This window comes from Periplaneta americana, chromosome 7 (genome assembly GCF_040183065.1).
Source record: "Periplaneta americana isolate PAMFEO1 chromosome 7, P.americana_PAMFEO1_priV1, whole genome shotgun sequence".
Taxonomy (NCBI): Eukaryota; Metazoa; Arthropoda; class Insecta; order Blattodea; family Blattidae; genus Periplaneta; species Periplaneta americana.
The window spans coordinates 163,930,419-163,948,587 of NC_091123.1; the positions used below are offsets into that span (position 1 = coordinate 163,930,419).

The window sequence follows — 18,169 nt, forward strand, 5'->3', positions numbered from 1 at the left end:
TCGTCAATGTGATAATATAAAAACAATGTGTCAATATTTAAAATATTAAAAGAGTAAAAAATAATAAAATTTAACTAAAATACTACATCATTTTCAAAAAATTCATTCATATTATAAAAGGGGTTATTTTGTAGCCATTTCTTAATCTGAAATTTAAATTGTGTTTCATTAAGTGCCTTTATATTTGTAGTTAATTTATTATATACTTTTATTGCAGTAATTGATAGCTTGATTGTGTTTTTTGCAACCTCACATGTGGTACATTTAATTGATCATTATTTCTTGTTTCATAGCGATGCAGATCTACTATTCTTGTATAATTAGTAATATTCTTGTTTACATACATTAAAAGTTTAAAAATAAATAGATTGTAGACTGTCATAATCTTTTCATTTTTGAAAAGAGATCTACATGATTGTCTGGGTGGTGACATTGTTATAATACAAACTGCCTTTTTCTGCAGTAACAGAATGTTTGGAAGGTCAGAACTATTTCCATATAAAAGTAATCCATATCTAATAACGCTTTCAAATAGTGCATAATAAACTTGTTTTAAATAATGTTTGGGAATCTTGTACATGATACTTCTCAAGAGATAAATTACTCTAGAAATTCTTTTACATACATAACTGACATGTCTATTCCACCTTAGTTTAGGATCCAAATACATACCCAGCATCTTTACAGATTCATTTATCACATTTATCACATTATTTTGGGTTTGTTTCAAATTTAGAGTTAACACATGAGTTTTTTCATCATTAACAATAAATTAATTAATTGAAAACCACTTTCTCATTTCAGCAAATACAGCTTGCTTCATAAAATCTAACTCAGCAGCATTATTATGTGTGATAACAAAACTTGTATCTCTATAATGTCCACTATATCCATTGTTCAAGGTAGTTTTAGTAACCTACGTAAAAATTTTCAAGTGCAGAACTAACCAGAAAAGTATTCGACGAATCAAAGATAAATTCTCCAAATTGTGAGAAACTACAACAGGTACAAAGAAAATGGAGAAATTCTCATATACCTTAAAAGTATTGGTTACCATCTTAAAAGTGGGGCTCTGGTTTCCGATGATTAATAACTTATTTGTACGAGTTACGGAATAAAATTGATTGTGTTCTATTCAATTCAGACATTATGTACGTTTAACACTATGGACATTTTGACCTCACGGACGTTTTATCATATGGGCTTTCTGTCGTATGGACATTTAGTACCTGGACATTTTTACCGTATGGACATTTTGAGCTTATGGACGTTTTATCATATGGACGTTCTGTAGTATGGTCTATATACAGTGGAAGCGTTTATAATATTATCCGCCCATCTACGTCTCGGCCTTCCCAAAGGTCTTTTCCCCTCCGGCCTTCAAACTAACACTCTATATGCAATTCTAGATTAGCCCATACGTGCTACAAGCCCTGCCCGTCTCAAACGTCTGGGTTTATTATTTCTAATTGTGTCAGGTGAAGAATACAATGCGTTCAGTTCTGTGTTGTGTAACTTTCTCCATTCTCCTGTAACTTCATCCCTCTTAGCCCCAAATATTTCCCTAAGCACCTTATTCTCAAACACCCTTAACCTATGTTCCTCTCTCAAAGTGAGAGTCCAAGTTTCACAACCATGAACAACAACCGGTAATATAACTGTTTTATATATTCTAACTTTCAGAATTTTGACAACAGACTGGATGATAAAAGCTTCTCAGTCGAATAATAACAGGCATTTCCCATATTTATTCTTTGTTTAATTTCCTCCCGAATATCATTTATATTTGTTACTGTTGCTCCCAGGTATTTGAATTTTTCTACCTCTTCAAAGGATAAATTTCCAATTTTTTTATTTCCATTTCGTACAATATTCTCGTCACGAGACATAATCATATATTTTGTTCCTGCTTCAAAATATAAAAACAAAAACCTATGTTCCTCTCTCAAAGGGAGAGTCCAAGTTTCACAACCATAAACAACAACCGGTAATATAACTGTTTTATAAATTCTAACTTTCAGATTCTTTGACAGCAGACTAGATGGAAAAACTTCTCAACCGAATAATAACAGGCATTTCCCATATTTATTCTGTGTTTAATTTCCTCCCGAGTATAATTTAAATTTGTTACTGTTGCTCCCAGATATTTGAATTTTTCTACCTCTTCAAAGGATAAATTTCCAATTTTTTTATTTCCATTTCGTACAATATTCTCATCACGAGACATAATCATATATTTTGTTTTTTCGGGATCCTGTTTCAAAATATAAAAACAAAAACCTATGTTCCTCTCTCAAAGTGAGAGTCCAAGTTTCACAACCATAAACAACAACCGGTAATATAACTGTTTTATAAATTCTAACTTTCAGATTTTTTGACAGCAGAATAGATGGAAAAAGCTTCTCAACCGAATAATAACACGCATTTCCCATATTTATTCTGTGTTTAATTTCCTCCCGAGTATAATTTATATTTGTTACTGTTGCTCCCAGGTATTTGAATTTTTCTACCTCTTCAAAGGATAAATTTCCAATTTTTTTATTTCCATTTCGTACAATATTCTCGTCACGAGACATAATCATATATTTTGTTTTTTCGGGATCCTGTTTGAAAATATAAAAACAAAAACCTATGTTCCTCTCTCAAATGAGAGTCCAAGTTTCACAACCGTAAACAACAACCGCTAATATAACTCTTTTATAAATTCTAACTTTCAGATTTTTTGACAGCAGACTAAATGGAAATAGCTTCTCACCCGAATAATAACACGCATTTCTCATATTTATTCTATGTTTAATTTCCTACCGAATATCATTTATATTTGTTACTGTTGCTCCCAGGTATTTGAATTTTTCCACCTCTTCAAAGGATAAATTTCCAATTTTTTTATTTCCATTTCGTACAATATTCTCGTCACGAGACATAATCATATATTTTGTTTTTTCGGGATCCTGTTTCAAAATATAAAAACAAAAACCTATGTTCTTCTCTCAAAGTGAGAGTCCAAGTTTCACAACCATAAACAACAACCGATAATATAACTGTTTTATAAATTCTAACTTTCAGATTTTTTGACAGCAGACTAGATGGAAAAAGCTTCTCTACCGAATAATAACACGCATTTCCCATATTTATTCTGTGTTTAATTTCCTCCCGAATATCATTTATATTTGTTACTGTTGCTCCCAGGTATTTGAATTTTTCCACCTCTTCAAAGGATAAATTTCCAGTTTTTTTATTTCCATTTCGTACAATATTCTCGTCACGAGACATAAAAATATATTTTGTTCCTGTTTGAAAATATAAAAACAAAAACCTATGTTCCTCTCTCAAAGTGAGAGTCAAAGTTTCACAACCATACACAACAACCGATAATATAACTGTTATATAAATTCTGACTTTCAGAATTTTTGACAGCAGACTAGATGAAAAAAGCTTCTCAACCGAATAATAGCAGGCATTTCCCATATTTATTCTGTGTTTAATTTCCTCCCGAGTATCATTTATATTTGTTACTGTTGCTCCCAGGTATTTGAATTTTTCCACCTCTTCAAAGGATAAATTTCCAATTTTTTTTATTTCCATTTCGTTCAATATTCTCGTCACGAGACATAATCATATATTTTGTTTTTTCGGGATCCTGTTTCAAAATATAAAAACAAAAACCTATGTTCCTCTCTCAAAGTGAGAGTCCAAGTTTCACAACCATAAACAACAACCGATAATATAACTCTTTTATAAATTCTAACTTTCAGATTTTTTGACAGCAGACTAGATGGAAAAACTTCTCAACCGAATAATAACAGGCATTTCCCATATTTATTCTGTGTTTAATTTCCTCCCGAGTATAATTTACATTTGTTACTGTTGCTCCCAGATATTTGAATTTTTCTACCTCTTCAAAGGATAAATTTCCAATTTTTTTATTTCCATTTCGTACAATATTCTCATCACGAGACATAATCATATATTTTGTTTTTTCGGGATCCTGTTTCAAAATATAAAAACAAAAACCTATGTTCCTCTCTCAAAGTGAGAGTCCAAGTTTCACAACCATAAACAACAACCGGTAATATAACTGTTTTATAAATTCTAACTTTCAGATTTTTTGACAGCAGACTAGATGGAAAAAGCTTCTCGACCGAATAATAACACGCATTTCCCATATTTATTCTGTGTTTAATTTCCTCCCGAATATCATTTATATTTGTTACTGTTGCTCCCAGGTATTTGAATTTTTCCACCTCTTCAAAGGATAAATTTCCAATTTTTTTTATTTCCATTTCGTACAATATTCTCGTCACGAGACATAATCATATATTTTGTTCCTGCTTCAAAATATAAAAACAAAAACCTATGTTCCTCTCTCAAAGTGAGAGTCCAAGTTTCACAACCATAAACAACAACCGGTAATATAACTGTTTTATAAATTCTAACTTTCAGATTCTTTGACAGCAGACTAGATGGAAAAACTTCTCAACCGAATAATAACAGGCATTTCCCATATTTATTCTGTGTTTAATTTCCTCCCGAGTATAATTTACATTTGTTACTGTTGCTCCCAGATATTTGAATTTTTCTACCTCTTCAAAGGATAAATTTCCAATTTTTTTATTTCCATTTCGTACAATATTCTCATCACGAGACATAATCATATATTTTGTTTTTTCGGGATCCTGTTTCAAAATATAAAAACAAAAACCTATGTTCCTCTCTCAAAGTGAGAGTCCAAGTTTCACAACCATAAACAACAACCGGTAATATAACTGTTTTATAAATTCTAACTTTCAGATTTTTTGACAGCAGAATAGATGGAAAAAGCTTCTCAACCGAATAATAACACGCATTTCCCATATTTATTCTGTGTTTAATTTCCTCCCGAGTATAATTTATATTTGTTACTGTTGCTCCCAGGTATTTGAATTTTTCTACCTCTTCAAAGGATAAATTTCCAGTTTTTTTATTTCCATTTCGTACAATATTCTCGTCACGAGACATAATAATATATTTTGTTCCTGTTTGAAAATATAAAAACAAAAACCTATGTTCCTCTCTCAAAGTGAGAGTCAAAGTTTCACAACCATACACAACAACCGATAATATAACTGTTATATAAATTCTGACTTTCAGATTTTTTGACAGCCGACTAGATGAAAAAAGCTTCTCAACCGAATAATAGCAGGCATTTCCCATATTTATTCTGTGTTTAATTTCCTCCCGAGTATCATTTATATTTGTTACTGTTGCTCCCAGGTATTTGAATTTTTCCACCTCTTCAAAGGATAAATTTCCAATTTTTTTTATTTCCATTTCGTTCAATATTCTCGTCACGAGACATAATCATATATTTTTTTTTTTCGGGATCCTGTTTCAAAATATAAAAACAAAAACCTATGTTCCTCTCTCAAAGTGAGAGTCCAAGTTTCACAACCATAAACAACAACCGGTAATATAACTCTTTTATAAATTCTAACTTTCAGATTCTTTGACAGCAGACTAGATGGAAAAACTTCTCAACCGAATAATAACAGGCATTTCCCATATTTATTCTGTGTTTAATTTCCTCCCGAGTATAATTTACATTTGTTACTGTTGCTCCCAGATATTTGAATTTTTCTACCTCTTCAAAGGATAAATTTCCAATTTTTTTATTTCCATTTCGTACAATATTCTCATCACGAGACATAATCATATATTTTGTTTTTTCGGGATCTTATTTCAAAATATAAAAACAAAAACCTATGTTCCTCTCTCAAAGTGAGAGTCCAAGTTTCACAACCATAAACAACAACCGGTAATATAACTGTTTTATAAATTCTAACTTTCAGATTTTTTGACAGCAGACTAGATGGAAAAAGCTTCTCAACCGAATAATAACACGCATTTCCCATATTTATTCTGTGTTTAATTTCCTCCCGAGTATAATTTATATTTGTTACTGTTGCTCCCAGGTATTTGAATTTTTCTACCTCTTCAAAGGATAAATTTCCAATTTTTTTATTTCCATTTCGTACAATATTCTCGTCACGAGACATAATCATATATTTTGTTTTTTCGGGATCCTGTTTGAAGATATAAAAACAAAAACCTATGTTCCTCTCTCAAATGAGAGTCCAAGTTTCACAACCATAAACAACAACCGATAATATAACTCTTTTATAAATTCTAACTTTCAGATTTTTTGACAGCAGACTAAATGGAAATAGCTTCTCAACCGAATAATAACACGCATTTCTCATATTTATTCTATGTTTAATTTCCTACCGAATATCATTTATATTTGTTACTGTTGCTCCCAGGTATTTGAATTTTTCCACCTCTTCAAAGGATAAATTTCCAATTTTTTTATTTCCATTTCGTACAATATTCTGGTCACGAGACATAATCATATATTTTGTTTTTTCGGAATCCTGTTTGAAGATATAAAAACAAAAACCTATGTTCCTCTCTCAAATGAGAGTCCAAGTTTCACAACCATAAACAACAACCGATAATATAACTCTTTTATAAATTCTAACTTTCAGATTTTTTGACAGCAGACTAAATGGAAATAGCTTCTCAACCGAATAATAACACGCATTTCCCATATTTATTCTGTGTTTAATTTCCTCCCGAATATCATTTATATTTGTTACTGTTGCTCCCAGGTATTTGAATTTTTCCACCTCTTCAAAGGATAAATTTCCAATTTTTTTTATTTCCATTTCGTACAATATTCTCGTCACGAGACATAATCATATATTTTGTTCCTGCTTCAAAATATAAAAACAAAAACCTATGTTCCTCTCTCAAAGTGAGAGTCCAAGTTTCACAACCATAAACAACAACCGGTAATATAACTGTTTTATAAATTCTAACTTTCAGATTCTTTGACAGCAGACTAGATGGAAAAACTTCTCAACCGAATAATAACAGGCATTTCCCATATTTATTCTGTGTTTAATTTCCTCCCGAGTATAATTTACATTTGTTACTGTTGCTCCCAGATATTTGAATTTTTCTACCTCTTCAAAGGATAAATTTCCAATTTTTTTATTTCCATTTCGTACAATATTCTCATCACGAGACATAATCATATATTTTGTTTTTTCGGGATCCTGTTTCAAAATATAAAAACAAAAACCTATGTTCCTCTCTCAAAGTGAGAGTCCAAGTTTCACAACCATAAACAACAACCGGTAATATAACTGTTTTATAAATTCTAACTTTCAGATTTTTTGACAGCAGAATAGATGGAAAAAGCTTCTCAACCGAATAATAACACGCATTTCCCATATTTATTCTGTGTTTAATTTCCTCCCGAGTATAATTTATATTTGTTACTGTTGCTCCCAGGTATTTGAATTTTTCTACCTCTTCAAAGGATAAATTTCCAGTTTTTTTATTTCCATTTCGTACAATATTCTCGTCACGAGACATAATAATATATTTTGTTCCTGTTTGAAAATATAAAAACAAAAACCTATGTTCCTCTCTCAAAGTGAGAGTCAAAGTTTCACAACCATACACAACAACCGATAATATAACTGTTATATAAATTCTGACTTTCAGATTTTTTGACAGCAGACTAGATGAAAAAAGCTTCTCAACCGAATAATAGCAGGCATTTCCCATATTTATTCTGTGTTTAATTTCCTCCCGAGTATCATTTATATTTGTTACTGTTGCTCCCAGGTATTTGAATTTTTCCACCTCTTCAAAGGATAAATTTCCAATTTTTTTTATTTCCATTTCGTTCAATATTCTCGTCACGAGACATAATCATATATTTTGTTTTTTCGGGATCCTGTTTCAAAATATAAAAACAAAAACCTATGTTCCTCTCTCAAAGTGAGAGTCCAAGTTTCACAACCATAAACAACAACCGGTAATATAACTCTTTTATAAATTCTAACTTTCAGATTCTTTGACAGCAGACTAGATGGAAAAACTTCTCAACCGAATAATAACAGGCATTTCCCATATTTATTCTGTGTTTAATTTCCTCCCGAGTATAATTTACATTTGTTACTGTTGCTCCCAGATATTTGAATTTTTCTACCTCTTCAAAGGATAAATTTCCAATTTTTTTATTTCCATTTCGTACAATATTCTCATCACGAGACATAATCATATATTTTGTTTTTTCGGGATCTTATTTCAAAATATAAAAACAAAAACCTATGTTCCTCTCTCAAAGTGAGAGTCCAAGTTTCACAACCATAAACAACAACCGGTAATATAACTGTTTTATAAATTCTAACTTTCAGATTTTTTGACAGCAGAATAGATGGAAAAAGCTTCTCAACCGAATAATAACACGCATTTCCCATATTTATTCTGTGTTTAATTTCCTCCCGAGTATAATTTATATTTGTTACTGTTGCTCCCAGGTATTTGAATTTTTCTACCTCTTCAAAGGATAAATTTCCAATTTTTTTATTTCCATTTCGTACAATATTCTCGTCACGAGACATAATCATATATTTTGTTTTTTCGGGATCCTGTTTGAAGATATAAAAACAAAAACCTATGTTCCTCTCTCAAATGAGAGTCCAAGTTTCACAACCATAAACAACAACCGATAATATAACTCTTTTATAAATTCTAACTTTCAGATTTTTTGACAGCAGACTAAATGGAAATAGCTTCTCAACCGAATAATAACACGCATTTCTCATATTTATTCTATGTTTAATTTCCTACCGAATATCATTTATATTTGTTACTGTTGCTCCCAGGTATTTGAATTTTTCCACCTCTTCAAAGGATAAATTTCCAATTTTTTTATTTCCATTTCGTACAATATTCTGGTCACGAGACATAATCATATATTTTGTTTTTTCGGGATCCTGTTTCAAAATATAAAAACAAAAACCTATGTTCTTCTCTCAAAGTGAGAGTCCAAGTTTCACAACCATAAACAACAACCGATAATATAACTGTTTTATAAATTCTAACTTTCAGATTTTTTGACAGCAGACTAGATGGAAAAAGCTTCTCTACCGTATAATAACACGCATTTCCCATATTTATTCTGTGTTTAATTTCCTCCCCAATATCATTTATATTTGTTACTGTTGCTCCCAGGTATTTGAATTTTTCCACCTCTTCAAAGGATAAATTTCCAGTTTTTTTATTTCCATTTCGTACAATATTCTCGTCACGAGACATAATCATATATTTTGTTCCTGTTTGAAAATATAAAAACAAAAACCTATGTTCCTCTCTCAAAGTGAGAGTCAAAGTTTCACAACCATACACAACAACCGATAATATAACTGTTATATAAATTCTGACTTTCAGATTTTTTGACAGCAGGCTAGATAAAAAAGCTTCTCAACCGAATAATAGCAGGCATTTCCCATATTTATTCTGTGTTTAATTTCCTCCCGAGTATCATTTATATTTGTTACTGTTGCTCCCAGGTATTTGAATTTTTCCACCTCTTCAAAGGATAAATTTCCAATTTTTTTATTTCCATTTCGTTCAATATTCTCGTCACGAGACATAATCATATATTTTGTTTTTTCGGGATCCTGTTTCAAAATATAAAAACAAAAACCTATGTTCCTCTCTCAAAGTGAGAGTCCAAGTTTCACAACCATAAACAACAACCGATAATATAACTCTTTTATAAATTCTAACTTTCAGATTTTTTGACAGCAGACTAGATGGAAAAACTTCTCAACCGAATAATAACAGGCATTTCCCATATTTATTCTGTGTTTAATTTCCTCCCGAGTATAATTTACATTTGTTACTGTTGCTCCCAGATATTTGAATTTTTCCACCTCTTCAAAGGATAAATTTCCAATTTTTTTATTTCCATTTCGTACAATATTCTCATCACGAGACATAATCATATATTTTGTTTTTTCGGGATCCTGTTTCAAAATATAAAAACAAAAACCTATGTTCCTCTCTCAAAGTGAGAGTCCAAGTTTCACAACCATAAACAACAACCGGTAATATAACTGTTTTATAAATTCTAACTTTCAGATTTTTTGACAGCAGACTAGATGGAAAAAGCTTCTCGACCGAATAATAACACGCATTTCCCATATTTATTCTGTGTTTAATTTCCTCCCGAATATCATTTATATTTGTTACTGTTGCTCCCAGGTATTTGAATTTTTCCACCTTTTCAAAGGATAAATTTCCAATTTTTTTTATTTCCATTTCGTACAATATTCTCGTCACGAGACATAATCATATATTTTGTTTTTTCGGGATCCTGTTTCAAAATATAAAAACAAAAACCTATGTTCCTCTCTCAAAGTGAGAGTCCAAGTTTCACAACCATAAACAACAACCGGTAATATAACTGTTTTATAAATTCTAACTTTCAGATTTTTTGACAGCAGACTAGATGGAAAAAGCTTCTCAACCGAATAATAACACGCATTTCCCATATTTATTCTGTGTTTAATTTCCTCCCCAATATCATTTATATTTGTTACTGTTGCTCCCAGGTATTTGAATTTTTCCACCTCTTCAAAGGATAAATTTCCAATTTTTTTATTTCCATTTCGTTCAATATTCTCGTCACGAGACATAATCATATATTTTGTTTTTTCGGGATCCTGTTTCAAAATATAGAAACAAAAACCTATGTTCCTCTCTCAAAGTGAGAGTCCAAGTTTCACAACCATAAACAACAACCGATAATATAACTGTTTTATAAATTCTAACTTTCAGATTTTTTGACAGCAGACTAGATGGAAAAGCTTCTCAACCGAATAATAACACGCATTTCCCATATTTATTCTGTGTTTAATTTCCTCCCGAATATCATTTATATTTGTTACTGTTGCTCCCAGGTATTTGAATTTTTCCACCTCTTCAAAGGATAAATTTCCAATTTTTTTATTTCCATTTCGTTCAATATTCTCGTCACGAGACATAATCATATATTTTGTTTTTTCGGGATCCTGTTTCAAAATATAAAAACAAAAACCTATGTTCCTCTCTCAAAGTGAGAATCCAAGTTTCACAACCATAAACAACAACCGATAATATAACTGTTTTATAAATTCTAACTTTCAGATTTTTTGACAGCAGACTAGATGGAAAAAGCTTCTCAACCGAATAATAACACGCATTTCCCATATTTATTCTGTGTTTAATTTCCTCCCCAATATCATTTATATTTGTTACTGTTGCTCCCAGGTATTTGAATTTTTCCACCTCTTCAAAGGATAAATTTCCAATTTTTTTATTTCCATTTCGTTCAATATTCTCGTCACGAGACATAATCATATATTTTGTTTTTTCGGGATCCTGTTTCAAAATATAAAAACAAAAACCTGTGTTCCTCTCTCAAAGTGAGAATCCAAGTTTCACAACCATAAACAACAACCGATAATATAACTGTTTTATAAATTCTCACTTCCAGATTTTTTGACAGCAGACTAGATGGAAAAAGCTTCTCAACCGAATAATAACACGCATTTCCCATATTTATTCTGTGTTTAATTTCCTCCCGAATATCATTTATATTTGTTACTGTTGCTCCCAGGTATTTGAATTTTTCCACGTCTACAAAGGATAAATTTCCAATTTTTTTATTTCCATTTCGTTCAATATTCTCGTCACGAGACATAATCATATATTTTGTTTTTTTCGGGATCCTGTTTCAAAATATAAAAACAAAAACCTATGTTCCTCTCTCAAAGTGAGAGTCCAAGTTTCACAACCATAAACAACAACCGATAATATAACTGTTTTATAAATTCTAACTTTCAGATTTTTTGACAGCAGACTAGATGAAAAAAGCTTCTCAACCGAATAATAGCAGGCATTTTCCATATTTTTCTCTGTTTAATTTCCTCCCGAGTATCATTTATATTTGTTATTGTTGCTCCCAGGTATTTGAATTTTTCCACCTCTTCAAAGGATAAATTTCCAATTTTTTTATTTCCATTTCGTTCAATATTCTCGTCACGAGACATAATCATATATTTTGTTTTTTCGGGATCCTGTTTCAAAATATAAAAACAAAAACTTATGTTCCTCTCTCAAAGTGAGAATCCAAGTTTCACAACCATAAACAACAACCGATAATATAACTGTTTTATAAATCCTAACTTTCAGATTTTTTGACAACAGACTAGATGGAAAAAGCTTCTCAACCGAACAATAACACGCATTTCCCATATTTATTCTGTGTTTAATTTCCTCCCGAATATAATTTATATTTGTTACTGTTGCTCCCAGGTATTTGAATTTTTCCACCTCTTCAAAGGATAAATTTCCAGTTTTTTTATTTCCATTTCGTACAATATTCTCGTCACGAGACATAATCATATATTTTGTTCCTGTTTCAAAATATAAAAACAAAAACCTATGTTCGTCTCTCAAAGTGAGAGTCCAAGTTTCACAACCATAAACAACAACCGATAATATAACTGTTTTATAAATCATAACTTTCAGATAATTTGACAACAGACTACATGGAAAAAGCTTCTCAACCGAACAATAACACGCATTTCCCATATTTATTCTGTGTTTAATTTCCTCCCGAATATCATTTATATTTGTTACTGTTGCTCCCAGGTATTTGAATTTTTCCACCTCTTCAAAGGATAAATTTCCAGTTTTTTTATTTCCATTTCGTACAATATTCTCGTCACGAGACATAATCATATATTTTGTTCCTGTTTCAAAATATAAAAACAAAAACTTATGATCCTCTCTCAAAGTGAGAGTCCAAGTTTCACAACCATAAACAACAACCGATGATATAACTGTTTTATAAATTCTAACTTTCAGATTTTTTGACAGCAGACTAGATGGAAAAAGCTTCTCTACCGAATAATAACACGCATTTCCCATATTTATTCTGTGTTTAATTTCCTCCCGAATATCATTTGTATTTGTTACTGTTGTTCCCAGGTATTTGAATTTTTCCACTTCTTCAAAGGATAAATTTCCAATTTTTATATTTCCATTTCGTACAATATTCTCGTCACGAGACATAATCATATATTTTATCTTTTCGGGATCCTGTTTTAAAACATAAAAACAAAACAATACTAGTATTTTACATGTTTTGACACTGAACAACGAACAGGAAACATAGAATAATAAGAGAATTCAAGTCAAAAGTTTATAGATAGAAAGTCTTTATACAGGCTGCTGGATGGACTCGACATAGGCTTTGTAAAACCTAATTTTGATTTATGATAATGAAAATGACGATGATGGGTATTGCAAGAGCTCTTCATACTAATGGATAAATGTAAAATTCAAAATAATATCTGGAAGTGATTCGATATTGCATATTTTTAACTTGTTTTGACTAGGAGTCATTATTTTTTGTTTTATTTAATAATAATAATAATAATAATAATAATAATAATAATAATAATAATAATAATAATAATAATAATTTATTTTGCGTACAACATCATTCATTCATAGTCGTTCGCTATTTCTTATATAACTTCAATGCATTTTGGTGGTACCAAGGCAAAAAAAAAAGCATTTGGGAGTACGCAAACAAAAGAGATAAAATACCATAATTATTAGGTAGAGGAGAAAAATTCGCTCCTGCGCTGGGGATCGAACCCGGGTCCTTGGTTCTACGTACCAAGTGCTCTAACCACTGAGCTACGCCGAAGTTCAATCCACAGCACCGGATCGAATCCCCCTTCTCTAGTGCTTTCCCTTTGTGGCCTAACTCTTGTTTGACATATATGTTGACATAATATATTAACGGTCTTAAAAATAAACCGTGTATAGTTTTTATACGAGACTTATGCAGCGTTGAGACAGAAAACGTTACTAATAAACCATGCATAAGCAATAGATGTATAAACAATCTGTAACTATACAATGGGAATTGCTTTGCAGTAGTTATATATACGAAATCCCTTATTTAAGCGTTGTATATAGAGAAAAAATGGCCGCCCCTCTAACAGCTGTTCGTATCGACTGTCATTTTATGATGATGGATGCCTTGTAACCACAGAAGAACACACCAAAGAGAACAGAATAAGTAGAATATTGTTGCTGTAGCTTGTTCTCTTTGACCAAAATATAGTGTTGTAATCGATCAGAGCCAGTTGTACTATCGATTCTTAACACGGCACACTAGAGCGCTCTACCGGATGCAATAGAGAATCTCAGATATTCTATTACCTTTCGTAATGAAGTAATGACGAAACTATGACGTAGCTGTGTAACAGTTGTACTGTTATACACGGCGTATGTAGCTATTATCAGTAAGGAATTTACACACGACTTATAAACGAGCTACTCATTATATAAGTATAAGACAGTTAAACGTCTTTATATAGAGTTTTTATTAGTAAGACCGTAAGTCAACTGCCATTATACAAAGAGCGCACTCAATTGAGTGACTTGGTGGCCGGAATTCCACAGTAATATTGCACTGTTGGGCAGAGAATCTATTTAAAGATTATTCATTGTTACCATAACAGATAGGATTCTGTAGGACCAAAAGTTAATCTTCAAGTAGATAGAATACCACCGCTGTAAGCAATGCCAGTGGCCTCCGGAAACTGTGATTCATGACAGAGTAGAGGAGGCAAGCAGTTAGACAGGGGAAACCCAAGAAAATCCCCAGGAAACTTCATAGAAGAAGAATGCGTGTGAAATGGGAGAGAACACATTCAAGGAGACGGCAGGAAACTGTTAGTCATGGGAAGATAATGGATGCAAGCGGTAGTCACGGATAATTCAAGGAAAGTGACTGAAGAGGTAAAGGACTGTTGCGGGCTCTCGAGCTATTGAAGAAGAAGAAGAAGAAGAAGAAGAAGAAGAAGAAGAAAAAGAAGAAGAAAAAGAAGAAGGAGAAAGACATTGTAATGAATTCGAATTCCTCGTAGGGTATATATATTTTTCAACTCTCAGTATTACCAAGTGTTGTCGTAAGAGCGGGTACTTACTTGCAAATGGCTTTTAGAGAACCCGGAGGTTCATTGCCGCCCTCACATAAGCCCGCCATCTATTCCTATTCTGAGCAAGATTAATCAAGTCCCTAGCATCATATCCCACCTCCCTCAAGACAAGATACCAGGCTGAGATTTTTTCTGGGATTTTCCATTAACCCATTTAAGATCAAATGCTAGGTAACTTTCGGCGCTGGACCTTGGATTCATTTCGCTGGCATTATCACCTTCATCTCATAAACTAGATAATCACAGTTGTTGATAAAGCGTCGTGAAATAATCAACTTAACAAAATAAGCTTCTTACTGCTGAAATGAAATTTTTTTTACATTTCAAAAGACTTCATATATACACAAGTTAAAAAAAAAAAGGCATACAGTGCAACTCCACAAATAGACGCTCACTCTCGTATACTTCACGACACAAGGTAAGTCAACGCATCCTGTCCCGTGCTGCACAGGGCTATCCAGTTGAACCAGTGCAGTAGTGTGCAGATACTCGTACACGTTGGCAGCAAGGCAGGGAACAAAAAATGTGTACTTATGTTGAAGCAGAAGTTACAACTATTGGAACGGTTTAAAAAAAGGTGAATCAATCAGAGCCATCGCTCAAGAATTTGACATTTCGATCTGAACAGTGCAAGGGATAAAACAAAATTCATCTAAATACGAGGCATTCTGTAGTGATTATAAGAAGCTTTGTTATTATCAGGTGATTGTAGGATGAAAACACAGCTTATTTCATGCAATTTCCTAAATTTAATCAATAAGGATGATTTATGTTCTCTCTTGAAGGGTATACACCATTTTAATAGTACATTATGCAACGAGCCTATAATGGTAGTAATTAAGACGCGAGGATGTTTATGAAACGAGCGCAAGCGAGTTTCATAATTTTCATACGAGCGTCTTAATTACCATTATAGGCAAGTTTCATACGACTTTATATGCTCGACCATATTTCTAACTTGAAATTATTCATAAGTATTCATGTAATTCTTATGTGACTGGGGAGCGAATTGACCTTGTGCAATCTCGTAAATTGTGAGATGTGCGCAGGCGCGAAAGTATTGATTTTTTCCTAGCAACGAATGTCGACGATCTTGATATAAATTCGAGAGTAAGATAAACGTTAAACTTGATATAACCTTGAAATTGAATTCGACATTGAAAAACGAGATGACAAATTGAATTTATTTGAATATTATTTACAATTAACGCTAATTATTATAGTAACAGAACATAACCTTCTGCGACAGTATTGGATTTCCAGCCTGCGTGACGTTTTGCTAGTTGTCTTTCGATTGCATATCCGAGAATAATCGAAAACCTGAACTTTAATGAATAGGTGTACTTTAATGACATGCATTAAAGGACTGCTACCAGGTGTATAATTACTACATTTCGGCATGGTCGAGCATAAAATAATTTAACATACAAACACAACTATTACATGAAATGCTCAATAAGTTTTGTAACTTTATTCTCTTCAGCACTAACCAAGAATAACAACAATCCAGGTTGCCAGGCGACGATAGAAAACAAAAGATGCGAAAACAAATGAATGAGGTGTATGAACAATTGAATGTTCTTTCATATTTAAGTATAAAAATATAGGGATGCCATTTGAGATGGGGATGGGAGGTGAAATCTAAAATACAATTAAGCCTGGTTTAAGACGTCCCTCTCAATATCTAAATTTACGTGTGTTTTTTTGTTTAAATTGAATTCAATTTAAATAACTACTTATTTAGAGTGGGATGTTTTGAAATGAAAGCCCTATAATTAATGTAGATTTATTTAGAGAGTTTTTCCTCCAGAAGTTTGTTTTATGTTTCAGATATATCACGTGTATTATACTTAATCACGAAGTTGTTTTCTTATATATTTTGCATATCTATACTAATAATCAATCTGTAGCAGAATTTTTTTTGGTAATTTTCGATTTTCCAAAAATAATTGGTCCTAACATATATAATTAACCAACCTGAAACCGAAAATCGCTTTTTTGAAATTTTTGTTTGTATGTCTGTCTGTCTGTCTGTCTGTCTGTCTGTATGTTTGTTACCTTCTCACGCGATAATGGCTGAACGGATTTCGATGAAAATTGGAATATAAATTAAGTTCGTTGTAACTTAGATTTTAGGCTATATGGCATTCAAAATACATTATTTAAAAGGGGGGTTATAAGGGGGCCTGAATTAAATAAATCGAAATATCTCGCTTATTATTGATTTTTGTGAAAAATGTTACATAACAAACGTTTCTTTAAAAATTATTTCCGATAAGTTTTATTCCTTCAAAAAGTTTGATAGGACTGATATTTAATGAGATAAATGAGTTTTAAAATTAAAATAACTGCCATCTAAGGCCGTGTAATGAATTAAAACACAAATGACTTCGTGTATAAGGGGCCTTGGAGAGCAACAATCGAAAGCTATGAAAGATAGCCTACAGAGAATGTTTCTGTGTTTGTATGAAGTAATAACGGAAGCTAAATTAACCGATTTGTATAATTAATTATTATTTCACCATTGGAAAGTGTAGTTTCTCCAGATGGACATAATGCTATAATGTTATTACAGTAACTTCTGATATAATATAATATAATATAATATAATATAATATAATATAATATAATATAATGTAATGTAATGTAATGTAATGTAATGTAATGTAATGTAATGTAATGTAATGTAATGTAATGTAATATAATATAATATAATATAATATAATATAATATAATATAATATAATATAATATAATATAATATAATATAATATAATATAATATAATGTAATGTAATATGTAATATTATATAATATAATTTAAGTTATTTGAAGGGTTCAGAACCATAGTGGGCCAAGCGCCATTTGCTGAATATACGTAGAAAACAAGGGTTAAAATTAAGTTATTACCATAATTCAATGGAAACCTATAACAAGTAAAATAAAATATACACATTAAATCTAAATGATGTCAATCTTCATTAAGCTATACAAATTAAGAAACATGTTAAAGGAATTGTCATTGTACCAAATGAGTGTCTCTGGACCAAAATGATCGCATTTTAATTATTTGGATGTAATTTAAATTAAGTAACATATTAAACGATTTATCCTTCTATCAAACACGAATGTTCCCTGGATCAAATGTCCTATTTTAATTATGTAATTACTTTATATTTATTTCTAACGGGTGCAGCGGAGCGCACGGGTACGGCTAGTACTATAATATATTATTTAAAATTATATACGTTAATTATTAATGTTT

General features: G+C 31.4%; 1 protein-coding gene across 1 annotated transcript in view; it reads left to right on the forward strand.

Moving 5' to 3' along the window:
* LOC138703677 (GTP-binding protein Rhes) overlaps window positions 1-18,169 on the forward strand; it is a 386,233-nt gene that overhangs the window by 63,453 nt on the left and 304,611 nt on the right. The gene's annotated exons all lie outside the window — the stretch shown is intronic.